This window comes from Pan paniscus, chromosome 20, assembly GCF_029289425.2.
Source record: "Pan paniscus chromosome 20, NHGRI_mPanPan1-v2.0_pri, whole genome shotgun sequence".
In the NCBI taxonomy this organism is placed as follows: Eukaryota; Metazoa; Chordata; class Mammalia; order Primates; family Hominidae; genus Pan; species Pan paniscus.
In genome coordinates this window covers 61,460,781-61,476,400 of record NC_073269.2, presented here as the reverse complement: position 1 = coordinate 61,476,400, position 15,620 = coordinate 61,460,781, and positions in this window count along the sequence as shown.

Genomic DNA, 15,620 nt, shown 5'->3' with positions numbered 1-15,620 from the left:
TAACGACACTGATACCATCTTGGCAGTGCGTGCTCAGGCGATGTCGTCATCCTGCCAACATCCTAGAGCAACATCACTCACACCTACGTGGCAGGGCTGCTGGCACCTGGGCTGTAAGGTGGCCGGCGGCTCCTGGGCCACACAGCTGTGCAGCATGTTACTGTCCGGTAACACAATGTAGGCGCTTGTGTGTCTACACATAGAAAAGGTACCGTAAAAATTCGGTATTATAATTTTATAGGATCACTGTCAGACATGCGCTCCACTGTACAGCTATAGATCGTGGGCACTTAAAACAATGCATGGCACAGAGTAGGTGCTGTTTTGGTGTGCTGTTTTTGGTGTTTTGGTGTGTGTGTGTGTGTGTGTGTGTGTGTGTGTGTGAGAGAGAGAGAGAGAGAGAGAAAGAGTATCGCTCTCTCGCCCAGGCTAGAGTGCAGTGGAGTGATCTCGGCTCACTGCAGCCTCCGCTTCCCAGGTTCAAACGATTCTCCTGCCTCAGCCTCCCAAGTAGCTGGGATTACAGGCATGCACTACCACCCCTGGCTAATTTTTTTTTAGACAGAGTTCCCTCTTGTTGCCCAGGCTGGAGTGGAATGGTGCGATCTTGGCTCACTGCAACCTCCGCCGCCCAGGTTCAAGCGATTTTCCTGCCTCACCTCCCAAATACTTGGGATTACAGGCATGCACTACCATGCCCGGCTAATTTTTTTTTTTTTTTTTTTTTTTTTAGTAGATACGGGGTTTCACCATGTTGGTCAGGCTGGTCTCGAACTCCTGACCTCAGATGATCCGCCCACCTCAGCCTCCCAAAGTGCTGGGATTACAGGCATGAGCCACCGTGCCTGGCCTGTATTGTGTTTTGAGACAGGGTCTTCCTCTGTTGCCCAGGCTGGAGTGCAGTGGTGCAAGGATGGATCACTGCAGCCTCGACCTCCTGGGTTCAAGCGATCCTCCAGCCTCAGCCTCCTGAGTAGCTGGGACCACAGACGCATGCCACCACGCTCAGCTAATCCTTTAATTTTTGTAGAGACAGGGTCTCTCTAGGGGCTCATTCAAGTGATGCTCCCTTCTCTCTCTCTCTCTTTTTTTTTTTTTTTTTTCCGAGAGAGTGTCTTGCTCTGTCGCCCAGGCTGGAGTGCAGTGGTGCAATCTCGGCTCTCTGCCTCCCGAATTCAAGTGATTCTCCTGCCTCAGCCTCCTGAGTAGCTGGGATTAAAGGTGCCCACCACCACGCCCAGCTAGTTTCTGTATTTTTAGTAGAGGTGGGGTTTCACCATGTTGGCCAAGCTGGTCTTGAACTCCTGACCTCAGGTGATCCACCCACCTCAGCCTCCCAAAGTGCTGGGATTACAGGTATGAGCCACCATGGCTGGCCTAGGCACTTTGTTAATATGTACTGAATGAATGTATGAATGACCAACCAATAAGGATGAAGCTGACAGTCTCTGCATTGCTCTGTGACTTTGAGGAAGTGACTTGCCATCTCTGGGCTTTGGGTTCCCATCTATAAAACATAGACCATACACTTGTTTGGCTTCCAGCTTTCCACCCTTTGTTCATGCTATTTCTTCTCCAACAGGGACTATCCCCTAGCCCCATGCTTTACCTCCCTAATCTTTCATGAGCTCTGAAATACCCCCTAACTCAGGCAGGCACCACTACAGCTAAAGTCGACCAAACCTTTCTCGGGACCATCACTTTGACCAGGACCATGCCGGCAGAAGGGAACTGGGGCTGGGGACTTGCCATGGAGCAGCTAGAGGAGACAGAGGTGGACAGAGGTGGCCATACCAGAGCAAGGTGATGCCAACTGTAACTCCTGGTCATCAGTGGGGAGGGACAGGTGACCAGCTCCAGAAGAGAAAAGCAGCCTTACCCAGGGAGGGGGAAATGGCAAGCATAAAGGACTTCATAGAAACTCAGCTAACTGGAAAAGTCGTATCAGTCTGTATGAAGTACAGTCCTTCTACTAGTGGGTGGGTGTACACTCTAGAGAAACTCTCCGACTTGGAATAAAGAGATAAATGCAAGAATGCTCGCTATCGTGTTTGTAACGGTGAGGAACTGGAAACGGTTTCCATCACCCGAAGAATGGAAACATGGATCCTGGTATATTGATACAGGGGAACACCATATGTCAGTGAAAGTAGATGCACCAGTGTCCCATATATCACCCGGGACAACCCGTAGTTGCAGAAGTCTACAATGCCATTGACACGAAGTTTTAAAACACATACAATGGCCGGGCACAGCGGCTCACGCCTGTAATCCCAGCACTTGGGAGGCCGAGGCCGGTGGATCACCTGAGGTCGGAAGTTCGAGACCAGCCTGGCCAACATGATGAAACCCCGTCTCTACTAAAAATACAAAAATTTACCCGCACATGGTGGCGGGCACCTGTAATCCCAGCTACTTAGGAGGCTGAGGCAGGAGAATTGCTTGAACCCAGGAGGCAGAGGTTGCAGTGAGCCGAGATTGCACCACTACACTCCAGCTTGGACGACAAGAGCGAAATTCCATCTCAAAAAACAAAGCAAAACAAAACAATGGTTGCATGTGGATACATGTGGCAAAAGGATACACAGTGAAGGGCATGACTAACACAGCATGGGGAGGGAAGCGGCCGCCCCTGAGGGTGGGGAGGGAAGAATGCAATCGGGAAAGCTACACGGGACATTGGTATTTGGAAATTTTGTTTAAGCCCTGCGGTGGAATCCATGAGTTCATTTTTATCTCTATTTTTTTTTAACTACACCTGTAACAAAACTGCATTTCTTTCTTTCTTTTCTTTCTTTCTTTCCATTTCTTTCCCTTTCTTTCCTTCCTTCCTTCTTTCTTTCTTTTTCTTTTCTTTCTTTTTTCTTTCTTTTTTTTATCTTGAGACAAAATCTCGCTCTGTCGCCCAGGCTGGAGTGCAGTAGTGCGATCTCAGCTCACTGCAAGCTCCGCCTCCCAGGTTCCCGCCATTCTCCTGCCTCAGCCTCCCGTGTAGCTGGGACTACAGGTGCCCACCACCACGCCCGGCTAATTTTTTGTATTTTTAGTAGAAACGGGGTTTCACTCTGTCAGCCAGGATGGTCTCGATCTCCTGACCTTGTGATCCACCCACCTTGGCCTCCCAAAGTGCTGGGATTACAGGCGTGAGCCATCGCGCCCGGCCTCTTTTCTTTCTTTTTTAGTTATTTGATTTTCAATCCCACTGACATGAGTTCATCAGTTCATTACATTTACTGTCTGTTCTTTTTTTTTCTTTTTTCTTTTTTTTTTTTTTGAGATGGAGCCTCGCTCTGTCGCCCGGGCTGGAGTGCAGTGGCGCAATCTCCGCTCACTGCAAGCTCCGCCTCCCGGGTTCACGCCATTCTCCTGCCTCAGCCTCCCGAGTAGCTGGGATTACAGGCGCCCGCCACCATGCCCGGCTAATTTTTTTGTATTTTTTTTTTTCAGTAGAGACGGGGTTTTACCATGTTGGCCAGGATGGTCTCGATCTCCTGACCTGGTGATCCGCCTGCCTCGGCCTCCCAAAGTGCTGGGATTACAGGTGTGAGCCACTGCAACCAGCCTACTGTCTGTTCTTTTCTGTTTTTGTTTGTTTGTGTGTTTGTTTGTTTTTGTTTTCTTAGAGACGGAGCCTCACTCTGTCGCCCAGACTAGAGTGCAGTGGCGTGATCTCGGCTCACTGCAACCTCCGCCTCCCGGGTTCAACCAATTATCTGCCTCAGCCTCCCAAGTAGCAGGGATTATAGGTGCCTACCACCACGCCTGGCTCATTTTTTTTGTATTTTTAGTAGAGATGGGGTTTCACCATCTTGGCCAGGCTGGTCTTGAACTCCTGACCTCATGATCTACCCACCTCGGCCTCCCAAAGTGCTGGGATTACAGGCATGAGCCACCGTGCCTGGCTACTGTCTGTTCTTTTCTGTAAGTCAGAAATATTTCATAATACAAATAAAATTTTGACCCACCAATTCCACTTCCAGGGTTTTATTCTTTTTTTTTTTTTCTTGAGACAGAGTCTCATTCTGTTGTCCCGGTAAGCCAAGATGGCGCCATTGCACTCCAGCCTGGGCGACAACAAGCAAGACTCCATCTTTAAATAAATAAATAAATAAATAAAATAAAACCTTCAGACCTCCTGGTTATCATGAGAACAGCATGGGGGTTCACCATGATTCAATTTCCTCCACCTGGTCCCCCCTTTGACAAGTAGGGGTTATGGGGATTAAAATTCAAGGTGAGATTTGGGTAGGGACACAGAGCCAAATCATATCACTCAGCATTGTTTAAAAAACAGAAAAGTAGGTCGGGCGTGGTGGCTCACGCCTGTAATCCCAACACTTTGGGAGGCCGAGGCGGGCAGATCACCTGAGGTCAGGAGTTCAAGACCAGCCTGGCCAACATGACGAAATGCTGTCTCTACTAAAAATACAAAAATTAGCCGGGCGTGGTCGTGGGCGCCTGTAATCCACCTACTCAGGAGGCTGAGGCAGGAGAATCATTTGAACCCAGGAGGCGGAGTTTGCAGTGAGGCGAGATCACACCATTGCACTCCAGCCTGGGAGACAGAGCAAAATGTCAGAAAAAAAAAAAAAAAAAAACAGAAAAGAATGTCCAACAATAGGACATAGTTGGACCAATTCTAGCATCTCTCAATCTCTCACAACATGGAATAACATGAAAGCTGTTACTGAACTCTTACCACACAGCAGCCACTTTGCAAATAGCCCTGTGAGGGAGGGGCTGTTATAATGCTCATTTTACGGATAAGCAAAGTGAGGCTTACAGAGATGATGTAACTGGCCCAGAATTAACATCCAAGTCATGGGACTCCAGAGTCTGGTGCACTTTGCACTCTCAAGCTCCCGGCCGCACTGCCCAGAAAGAAACCAGCTGCTGAAAGCTGGCGGGGTGGGTCTCAGACTTCAGGTGGCATAATAAAAAGAAGGAATGACTCATGCTGGGACATGGATGGCCCCTGAAAACATCATGCTAGGTGAAGGGAGCCAGAGATGAAAGGCCACATTCGGTACGACGCCATTTCTATGAAATATCCAGAGTAGGTAAATCCATAGAGACACAAAGCAAATTCGCGGTTGCAGAGGCTGGGGCAAGTGACTGCTAACAGGTATGGGCTTTCCTTTTGGGATGATGAAGAAGTTCTGGAAGTAGATAGTGGTGATGGTTGTAACTAATACCCCTGAACTTTAAAACAGTTAAAATGGGGCCGGGCATGGTGGCTCATGCCCGTAATCCCAGCACTTTGGGAGGCTGAGGTGATTGGATCACCTGGGGTCAGGAGTTTGAGACCAGCCTGGCCAACGTGACAAAACCCTGTCTCTACTAAAAATACAAAAAATTTGCCAGGCACTGTGGCAGGCACCTGTAATCTCAGCTACTCGGGAGGCTGAGGCAGGAGAATCACTTGAACCCAAGAGGCGGAGGTTGCAGTGAGCCGAGATAGCACCATTGCACTCCAGCCTGGGTGACAGAAAGAGACTCCGCCTCAAAAAATAATAAAATGGTAAATAAAATAAGATAGTTAAAATGGTATATATATATTTAGAGACACATATAAGTGTCTCTCTGTCACCCAGGTGGAAGTGCAGTGGTGTGATCATAACTCATGGCATGGCCTCACGACATTGCTCACATACCTACCACCGAGTTTTGCACTTTAAAATAATTAAAATGAAAATTTTAACCAATTAATTAATTTTTGAGACAGCGTTTCACTCTGTCACCCAGGCTGGAGTGACACAATCATAGCTCACTGCAGCCTTGCTCTCCTGGGCTCAAGCAATTCTCCCACCTCAGCCTCCCAAGTAGCTGGGATTGCCGGCACATGCCACCACACCCGGCTAATTTTTAAATTTTTTGTAGAGATGGGATTTCCCTATTCTGCCCAGGCTGGTCCAGAACTCCTGGCTTCAAGCAATCCTCCAGTTTCAGCCTCCCACACACGGGGATTACAGATGTGAGCCACGGCATCTGGCTGTAAAATGGTGAATTTGATGTTTTTTGTGTTGAACTACACACACAAAAAGAAAAAAAGGTGGGGTGTGGGGAGTCAAAGTCACCTTGGGAATGTGATTAAAATACAGATTCCAAGGCTCAGCCTCAGCGGGGACCTGGTCAAATATTCAATAATTTTTGCTTGTTTGTTTTAAATAGGGTCTCACGCTGTCGCCCAGGCTCGAGTACAGTGGTGTGGTCCTAGCTCACTGCAGCCTTGACCTCCTGAGCTCAAGCCATCCTCCTGCCTCAGCCTTCTGAGTGGCTGGGACCACAGACATGCACCACCACATCTGGCTTTCTTATTTTTTGTAGAGATTAGGTCTTGCCATGTTGCCCAGGCTGGTCTTGAACTCCCGGGCTCAAGCAATCCTACTGCCTCAGGCTCCCAAAGTGCTGGGATTACAGGCATGAGCTACTGTATCTGGCCCTATAAGTATACTTATTGTATACTATATATTAATTTATATACACACACGGACCTATATAGCTATATCTATATACATATATGATTGCATACACACACACACACCTCATCATTCTCCTGCTCAAATTTTGCAATGAATTGATATTTTGTGGTAGCCAGCTCCCAAAACGGCCCTCAGTGACCCCCCATTCTCCACTTCTTTTTTTTTTTTTTTCTTGAGACAGTCTCGCTCTGTTGCCCAGGCTGGAGTGCAATGGTGTGATCTCAGCTCACTGCCACCTCTGCCTCCTGGGTTGAAAGGATTCTTCTCTCTTTCAGCCTCCTGAGTAGCTGGGATTACAGGCGCGCACCACCAAGCCCGGCTAATTCTTGAATTTTTGGTAGAGACAGGGTTTCACCATGTTGGTCAGGCTGGTCTCGAACTCCTGACCTTGTGATCCGCCCACCTCAGCCTCCCGAAGTGCTAGGATTACAGGTGTGAGCCACCACGCCCGGCCCCCCATCCTCCACTTCTGGGATTCATATCCTTGTGTGGCTCTTTCCACCTCCAACAGTGCTGAGCTGTGTAACCAACAGGATATTGCAAAAATGATGGTGTGTCAAAAGTTAGATCCTAAAAAAACTCTGTGGCTTTCACTTTGCTCTCTCTGGGATGCCCATGTCAAGAGGACGTTGCAGGCTGGGCACGGTAGCTCACACCTGTAATCCTAACACTTTGGGAGGCTGAGGTGGGTGGATCACCTGAGGTCAGGAGTTCAAGACCAGCCTGGCCAACATGGCAAAACCCTGTCTCTACTAAAAGTACAAAAAAAAAAAAAAAAAAAATTGCCGGGCATGGTGGCGGGTGCCTGTAATCCCAGCTACTTGGGAGGCTGACCAGGAGAATCATTGAACCCGGTGGGCGGAGGTTGCAGTGAGCCAAGATTGCGCCACTGCACTCCAGCCTGGGCCAAAGAGCGAAACCCTGTCTCAAAAAAAAAAAAAAAAAAAATATATATATATATATATATATATAGAGAGAGAGAGAGAGAGAGAGAGAGAGAGAGAGAGGACATTGGAGCTGCCCTGCGGAGAGGTCCATGTTTCGAGGAACTGAAGCCTCAAGCCAGCAGCCAGAGAGGAGCTGAGGCCTCCCGATAGCTCGTCAGCCACGTGCTTGGGCCACCCCGGCAATAATCCTCCGGTGTCCATCAAGTCTTCAGGTGGCTGTGCAGCCCTGGTCCATGTCTTACTGCAACCTTCCAAGCACCCCAAAACCAGGATCGCTCAGCTAAGCCGTTCTGAAATGTATGACCCATAAAAACCAGGTGAAGTAAATGTTTATCGTTTTCTGGAGTTGCTGTGCTGAATTAGCACACGCCTAGATTAAAATCTAACTTTCTAGGCCGGGCGCGGTGGCTCACGCCTGTAATCCCAGCACTTTGGGAGGCCAAGGCAGGCGGATCACAAGGTCAGGAGTTCGAAACCAGCCTGGCCAACATGGTGAAACCCCGTCTCTACTAAAAATACAAAAATTAGCCGGGTATGGTGGCGGGTGCCTGTAATCCCAGCTAGTTGGGAGGCTAAGGCAGGAGAATCACTTGAACCCGGGACACAGAGGTTGCAGTAAGCCGAGAACGCACCACTGTGCTCCAGCCTGGATGACAGAGCCAGACTCCCTCTCAAAAAAAAAAATCTAACTTTCTTACAATAGCCCCCGGGCCCCGCCCAGTTTGTCGCCTCATTACCTCTCTCACCTGATTGGAACTATTCTTCCCACCACTCACCCTGGTAAGGTCCCACCATGCCTGGCTAATTTTTTGTATTTTAGTAGAGATGGAGTTTCACCATGTTGGCCAGGATGGTCTCAATCTTCTGACCTTGTGATCCACTCGCCTCGGCCTCCCAAAGTGCTGGGATTACAGGTGTGATCCACTGCACCCAGCCAGTAGCAGAGCTTTAAGTCAGCACAAGTCGCTTCTGAGAATGGGGCCCCTGGTGGCTACACAGGTTACCTCCCCCTGGCTACCACTACATATCTCTTTATTTATTCGTTTATTGCTGGAACATAAGTGCCAGGAGGGCAGGACCCTTGTCCTGTTCAGAGTTGAGTCTCAATATCAAAAAGCAGTGCCTGGCATATCACTGGCATGAGATAAAGATTTGCTGAATGAGGCTGGGCGCGGTGGCTCACGCCTGTAATCCCAGCACTTTGGGAGGCTGAGGCGGGTGGATTACGAGGTCAGGAGTTCGAGACCAGCCTGGCCAAGATGGTGAAACCCTGTCTCTACTGAAAATACAAAAATTAGCGAGGTGTGATGGCAGGCACCTGTAATCCCAGCTACTAGGGAGGCTGAGGCAGGAGAATCGCTTGAAACCAGGAGGCAGATGTTGCAGTGAGCCAAGATTGAGCCACTGCATTCTAGCCTGGGTGACAGAGCAAGACTCAGCCTCAAAAAAAAAAAAAAAAAAAAAAAAATTGCTGAATGAGTCAATGACTAACCACAACAATGCAAGAAGTCAGATCCTGAAGAAAAGAGGGAATATTAGGTCAAAAGAGGATTGTTATCCATTGAATGGGAGAAAATATTTGGAAATCATTATATCTGATAATGATCGCCTTATAATCCAGAATATATAAAGAATCCTTGGCCAGGCATGGTGGCTCACGTCTGCAATCCCAGCACTTTGAGAGGCCGAGGCGGGCGGATCACGCGGTCAGGAGATCGAAACCATCCTGGCTAACATGGTGAAACCCTGTCTCTACTAAACAAACAAACAAAAAAATTAGCCGGGCATGGTGGCAGGCGCCTGTAGTCCCAGCTACTCGGGAGGCTGAGGCAGGACAATGGCGTGAACCCAGGAGGTGGAGCTTGCAGTGAGCCGAGATCGCGCCACTGCACTCCAGCCTGGGCGACAGAGCAAGACTCCATCTAAAAAAAAACACAAAGAATCCCTAAGCCGGGCACGGTGGCTCACACCTGTAATCCCAGCACTTTGGGAGGCTGAGGCGGGTGGATCACCTGGGGTTAGGAGTTCGAGATCAGCCTGGCCAACATGGTGAAACCCTGTCTCTACTAAAAATACAAAAAAAAAAAAAAAATTAGCCTGGTATGGTGGCAGGCGCCTGTAATCCCAGCTACTCCGGAGGCTGAGGCAGGAGAATCACTTGAACCTGGTAGGTGGAGATGGCAGTGAACCGAGATCATGCCACTGCACTCCAGCCTGTGTGACACAGTGAGACTCCACCTCAAAAAAAAAAAAAAATTCTTATGACTCAATAATAAAAAGACAGACAACCGAATTTCAAAAATGAACAAAGGATCTGACATTTCTCCAAAGAAATATGCAAATAGCCAATGAATGCATGGAAAAATGTCCAACATCATTAGTCAGTAGGGCAATACAAATTCAACCCACAAGGAGACACCACTTCACACCCTCCAGAATGATTACCATCAGAAAGACACATCAAGTGGGGGATGGTGGCACAGGCCTGTAATTCCAGCTACCTGGGAGGCTGAGGCAGGAGGATCTCTTGAGGCCAGGAGGCTGAGGCAGGAGGATCTCTTGAGGCCAGGAGGCTGAGGCAGGAGGATCTCTTGAGGCCAGGAGGCTGAGGCAAGAGGATCTCTCTTTTTTTTTTTTTTTTTTGAGATGAAGTGTTGCTCTGTCACCCAGGCTGGAGTGCAATGGCGCAGTCTCGGCTCACTGCAACTTCCGCCTCACGGGTTCAAGCCATTCTCCTGCCTCAGCCTCCCGAGTAGCTTGGATTACAGGTGTGTGCCACCATGCCCAGCTAATTTTTTTTTTTTTTAGTACAGACAGGGTTTCGCCATGTTGGTCAGGCTAGTCTCCAACTCCTGACCTCAAGTGATCCGCCTGCCTCAGCCTCCCAAAGTGCTGGGATTACAGGCGTGACTCCCGGCCAGGCAAAGGGATCTCTTGAGGCCGGGATTTCGAGGCTGTAGTGTGCTATGATACTACCTGTGAATAGCCACTGAACTCTGGCCTCAGCAACAAAGCCAGATCTCATCCCTAAAAAAGATTGTAATGTAATTTTAAAAAGACCAATAATAGCAGGCACTGTTGCCGGTGTGGAGAGATTGAAACCCTCATGCACTGCTGTCAGGAATGTAAAATCGTGTAAATGGTGTACACATTGCGGAAAGTAGTTTAGCAGTTCCTAAAAATGTTACTATACGACCCAGTAATTCTACATCTAGGTAGAATGGTGGCAGGTGCCTGTAACCCCAGCTACTCGGGAGGCTGAGGCAGGAGAATTGCTAGAACCCGGGAGGCAGAGGTTGTAGTGAGCCGAGATCGCACCACTGCACTCCAGCCTGGGCAACAAGAGCAAAAGTCCATCTCAAAAAAAAAAAAAAAAAAAGAACATATGAGCAAATGGCTGGCCGGATAGGCAGGTGGGTGGATGAGTGGAGAAATAACTAGCTGGAGGAATGCACAAAGGCATGAACATATGCACAGATAAATGGATGTTTCAGGAGAAGGTTGGATGGGTGAAGACAGGGAGGGATATTCAAGGGCATTGCATGGCACATAGGAAGGAACCAAACTTTACAGCCAGACAGACCCAAGCTGCTCCACTCAGCAGCTGAGTGACATTGGGCAAGTACGGTAGCCAGGTGGCTCTCCCTTCCTGAAAGAACTTGGTTAGCAGGGAGGACTTCAGCTGGTCTCCAGCCTCCAGCAGTAGCACCTTCAGCAGTGTTTGATTTGGATTGATATTACATTCTTTTTATGCAGCCTTGACCGATGACTAAGCATGGGGTGGGGAGCAGAGCCTGGCCATTTCTGCCCAATGTGGACACCTCTAAAGTCAATGTGCTAAAGTGTTTATTTATTTATTAAATTTAACTTTTTGGCCAGGCGCGGTGGCTCTCACCTGTAATCCCAACACTTTGGGAGGCCGAGGCGGGCGGATCACGAGGTCAGGAGATCAAGACCATCCTGACTAACACAGTGGAACCTCATCTCTACTAAACATACAAAAAAAAAAAAAAAAAAAAATTAGCCGGGCGTGGTGGTGGGCGCCTTTAGTCCCAGCTACTCGGGAGGCTGAGGCAGGAGAATCATTTGAACCCGGGAGGTGGAGCTTGCAGTGAGCCGAGATCGCGTCACTGCACTCCAGCCTGGGCCAAAGAGCGAGACTCCGTCTCAAAAAAAAAAAAGTTAAATTTAATTTTTAAATTATTTATTTATTTATTTATTTATTTTTTTTTTTTTGAGACGGAGTCTCGCTCTGTCGCCCAGGCTGGAGTGCGGCGACGCAATCTCGGCTCACTGCAAGCTCCGCCTCCCGGGTTCCCGCCGTTCTCCTGCCTCAACCTCCCAGGTAGCTGGGACCACAGGCGCCCGCCACCACGCCCGGCTAATTTTTTTGTATTTTTAGTAGAGACGGGGTTTCACCATGTTAGCCAGGATGGTGTTGATCTCCTGACCTCGTGATCCGCCCGCCTCGGCCTCCCAAAGTGCTGGGATGACAGGCGTGAGCCACCGCGCCCGGCCCACTCTAAGCATTTTAAAGTATAATTCGGTGTCATCTAGCACAGTCCCAATGTTGCGCAACCTTCGTCTCTATTTAGTTCCAAAACAGTTTCATAACCCCCATAAGGAAACTCCAATTAAGCAATCATTTCCCATCCTCCCCTCTTTCCATCCCTTGCAACCACTGACTTGATTTCGGTCTCCGTGGACTTGCGTATGGGTGATCTTTGCACCACATTTCCCAGCTGACCTGACCAGGGTTCTCAGAACTGCACATGGTCTGTGATTCTTCCACTCTCCCCATCTCCTTTCTCCAGTGTCAGACCCAGACCCACTCACGTCGCAGTCTGAAGTCTCTCCCAGTCACTCCTGGTTTTTCTCCTCCTTTTTTTTTTTTTTTTTTTTTTTTTTGTATTTTTAGTAGAGACGGGGTTTCACCATATTGGCCAGGCTGGTCTTGAACTCCTGACCTCGTGATCCACCCGCCTCGGCCTCCCAAAGTGCTGGGATTACAGGCTTAAGCCACTGCGCCTGGCCTTTCTCCTCCTTTATCCTTCAGCAACCTCATCCCCAGTCAATCTCTTGCATTTCTTTTCTTTCTTTCTTTCTTTTTTTGAGATGGAGTTTCGCTCTTGTCGTCCGGGCTGGAGTGTAGTGGCACAATCTTGACTCACTGCAACCTCCACTTCCTGGATTCAAGCGATTCTCCGGCCTTAGCCTCTTGAGTAGCTGGGATTACAGGCGCCCGCCACCGCGCCCAGCTAATTTTTGTATTTTTAGTAGAAACGGGGTTTCACCATATTGGCCAGGCTGGTCTCGAACTCCTGACCTCAGGTGATCCACCCGCCTCAGCCTCCCAAAATGCTGGGATTACAGGCATGAGCCACCGGGCCCGGTCAGACAGGCATTCTTCTAGGGTCTTATGTGGATAAACCCAACAAACCCTCACAATTGCATGAGGGCAGACCATCATGATCCTTGTTTTGCAGACAAGAAAACAGAGGTCCGAGACCCGTCTATCTCTAGAGCTGTACATCCCCTCCCTGGGGAAGGTTCTGAGACCTCTGTGTTCCTAGACGTCTACATCCCCTCTCTGGGGAAACTTCCAGGCAGGGGACATAGACATCTAGGGATATAAAAATAAAAATAGGCCGGCCGCGGTGGCTCACGCCTGTAATCCTAGCACTTGGGAGGCTGAGGCGGGTGGAACACCGGATGTCAGGAGTTTGGGACTAGCCTGACCGACATGGAGAAACCCTGTTTCTACTAAAAAAATACAAAATTAGCCGGGTGTGGTGGTGCATGACTGTAATTCCAGCTACTTGGGAGGCTGAGCAGGAGAATCGCTTGAACCCGGGGGCAGAGGTTGCGGTCAGCTGAGATCGCGCCATTGCACTCCAGCCTGGGCAACAAGAGCGAAACTCCGTCTCAAAAATAAAAAATAAAAATAAAAATAAAAACCAGTCCCCACCACCAACCACAAGCGGTTTCCTCAATATGAAAGTGCAACGTCATCTTTCTCAGAGGAAAAGCACAGCCTCTTCCCCTTGGCTGAGCCAGGCCAGCAGCCCTAGCTTCTGGAAGGATCCTTCAGGCTCCAGACACCCAACCTACCCGTGGCCGGTGAGTGGGGCCTAATTCCCAACTTGAAAGTAGCCCGGCAGGCTGGAGCCCTGTCCCCTGTCCTCCCAGGGAGGGCCCAAGCAGGTCACATAAGCACCATGGGGACACCAGTGAGCCAAACTCATCTTTGTGCCAGGACACCGAGTTGGGTATGGAGGCTCAGAGCGGGGGCAAGTCTTCCTTAGGATCACCTGGGCTTTCTCGTCTTTATTATTATTATGTTTTTGGAAGAGAAGTGGGAATCAGCCAGGTGGCAAACACAGGACAGGGCAGGGCAGGAGATCAGTGTTGAGGGCCGACGGAGGAGCAGGTAGCATGGACCCCTCCCTCCCCTGGGCTCCCTCATAGCTTTGTGTGACTTCCTTTAGAGGAGCTGTCACCTGCTGATCATCTGTGTTGCCCACAGACAGGGATCCCCCTGAGGGCAGGGGGTGGCTCAGATTCATGTCTGGGCAAACGGAGACCTCTGGAAAAAGAAGCGAAAGGAGGAAGACGAGACCCAGAGGAGAGGCATTTGGCAGCAGAAGGGGTGAGGAGGACTTGGAGAGCTTTGCTCTCTATCAGCCCCACTGGGACAGGATTTATTTTTTATTTTATTTATTTATTTTATTTTATTTATTTTTGGAGACGGAGTCTCACTCCGTCGCCCAGGCTGGAATGCAGTGGTGCGATCTCGGCTCACTGCAACCTCCGCCTCCTGGGTTCAAGCGATTCTCCTGCCTCAGCCTCCCGAGTAGCTGGGATTACAGGTGCCCGCCACCAAACCCGGCTAATTTTTGTATTTTTAGTAGAGACGGGGTTTCACTATGTTGGCCAGGCTGGTCTCAAACTCCTGATCTCATGATCTGCTTGCCTTGGCCTCCCAAAGTGCTGGGATTGCAGGCGTGAGCCACCGTGCCCGGCCACCCAGCTAATTTTTTTTGTATTTTTAGTAGAGACAGGTTTTCACCATGTTGGCCAGGCTGGTCTCGATCTCCTGACCTCAGGTGATCCACCTGCCTCAGCCTCCCAAAGTGCTGGGACTACAGGCGTCAGCCACCTTGCCCAGCCGACCCTGGCTGTTTAAAAAATAAAAATAAAAAATAAAGGAATGAAACACTAATACATGCCACAACATGGATGAATCTCAAAAACATTACACTGAGCATAAAATACACCAGACGGGTTGGGCGCGATGGCTTCCGCCTGTAATCCCAGCACTTTGGGAGGCTGAGGCAGGGGGATCACTTGAGGTCAGCATTTTGAGGCCAGCCTGGCCAACATGGTGAAACTCTGTCTTTATCAAAAAATGCAAAAATTAGCCAGGCATAGTGGCGGGCACCTGTAATCCCAGCTACTTGGGAGGCTGAGGCAGGAGAATCACTTGAACCGGGGAGGAGGAGGTCCCAGTGAGCCAAGATTGTGCCACTGCACTCCAGCCTGGGCAACAGAGGGAGACCCTGTTTCAGAAAAAAAAAAAAAAAAAAGGTTGGGCGCAGTGTCTCACGCCTGTAATCCCAGCACTTTGGGAGCCTGAGGCGGGTGGATCACCTGAGGTTGGGAGTTCGAGACCAGCCTGGCCAACATGGTGAAACCCCATCTCTACTAAAAATACAAAAATTAGCCAGGCATGGTGGCGCCGGCCTGTAATCCCAGCTCCTTAGGAGGCTGAGGCAGGAGAATCACTTGAACCCGGGAAGCAGAGGTTGCAGTGAGCCGAAATTGCGCCACTGAACTCCAATCTGGGTGACAGAGGGAGACTCTGTCTCAAAAAAAAAAAAAAAAAAGAAAGAGGCGATGGTTGCGTAACATTGGGAGTGCACTAATGTCGCTGAGTCGCACATTTTTTTTTTCTTTTTTCTGAGACAGAGTTTTGCTCTTGTCACCCAGGCTGGAGTCCAATGGCATGATCTGGACTGACTGCAACTTCTGCTTCCCAGGTTCAAGGGATTCTCCTGCCTCAGCCTCCGGAGTAGCTGGGATTACAGGCTCCCGCCACCACACCCAGCTAATTTTTGCATTTTTAGTAGAGATGGGGTTTCACCATGTTGGCCAGGCTAGTCTCAAACACCTGACTCCAGATGATCTGCCC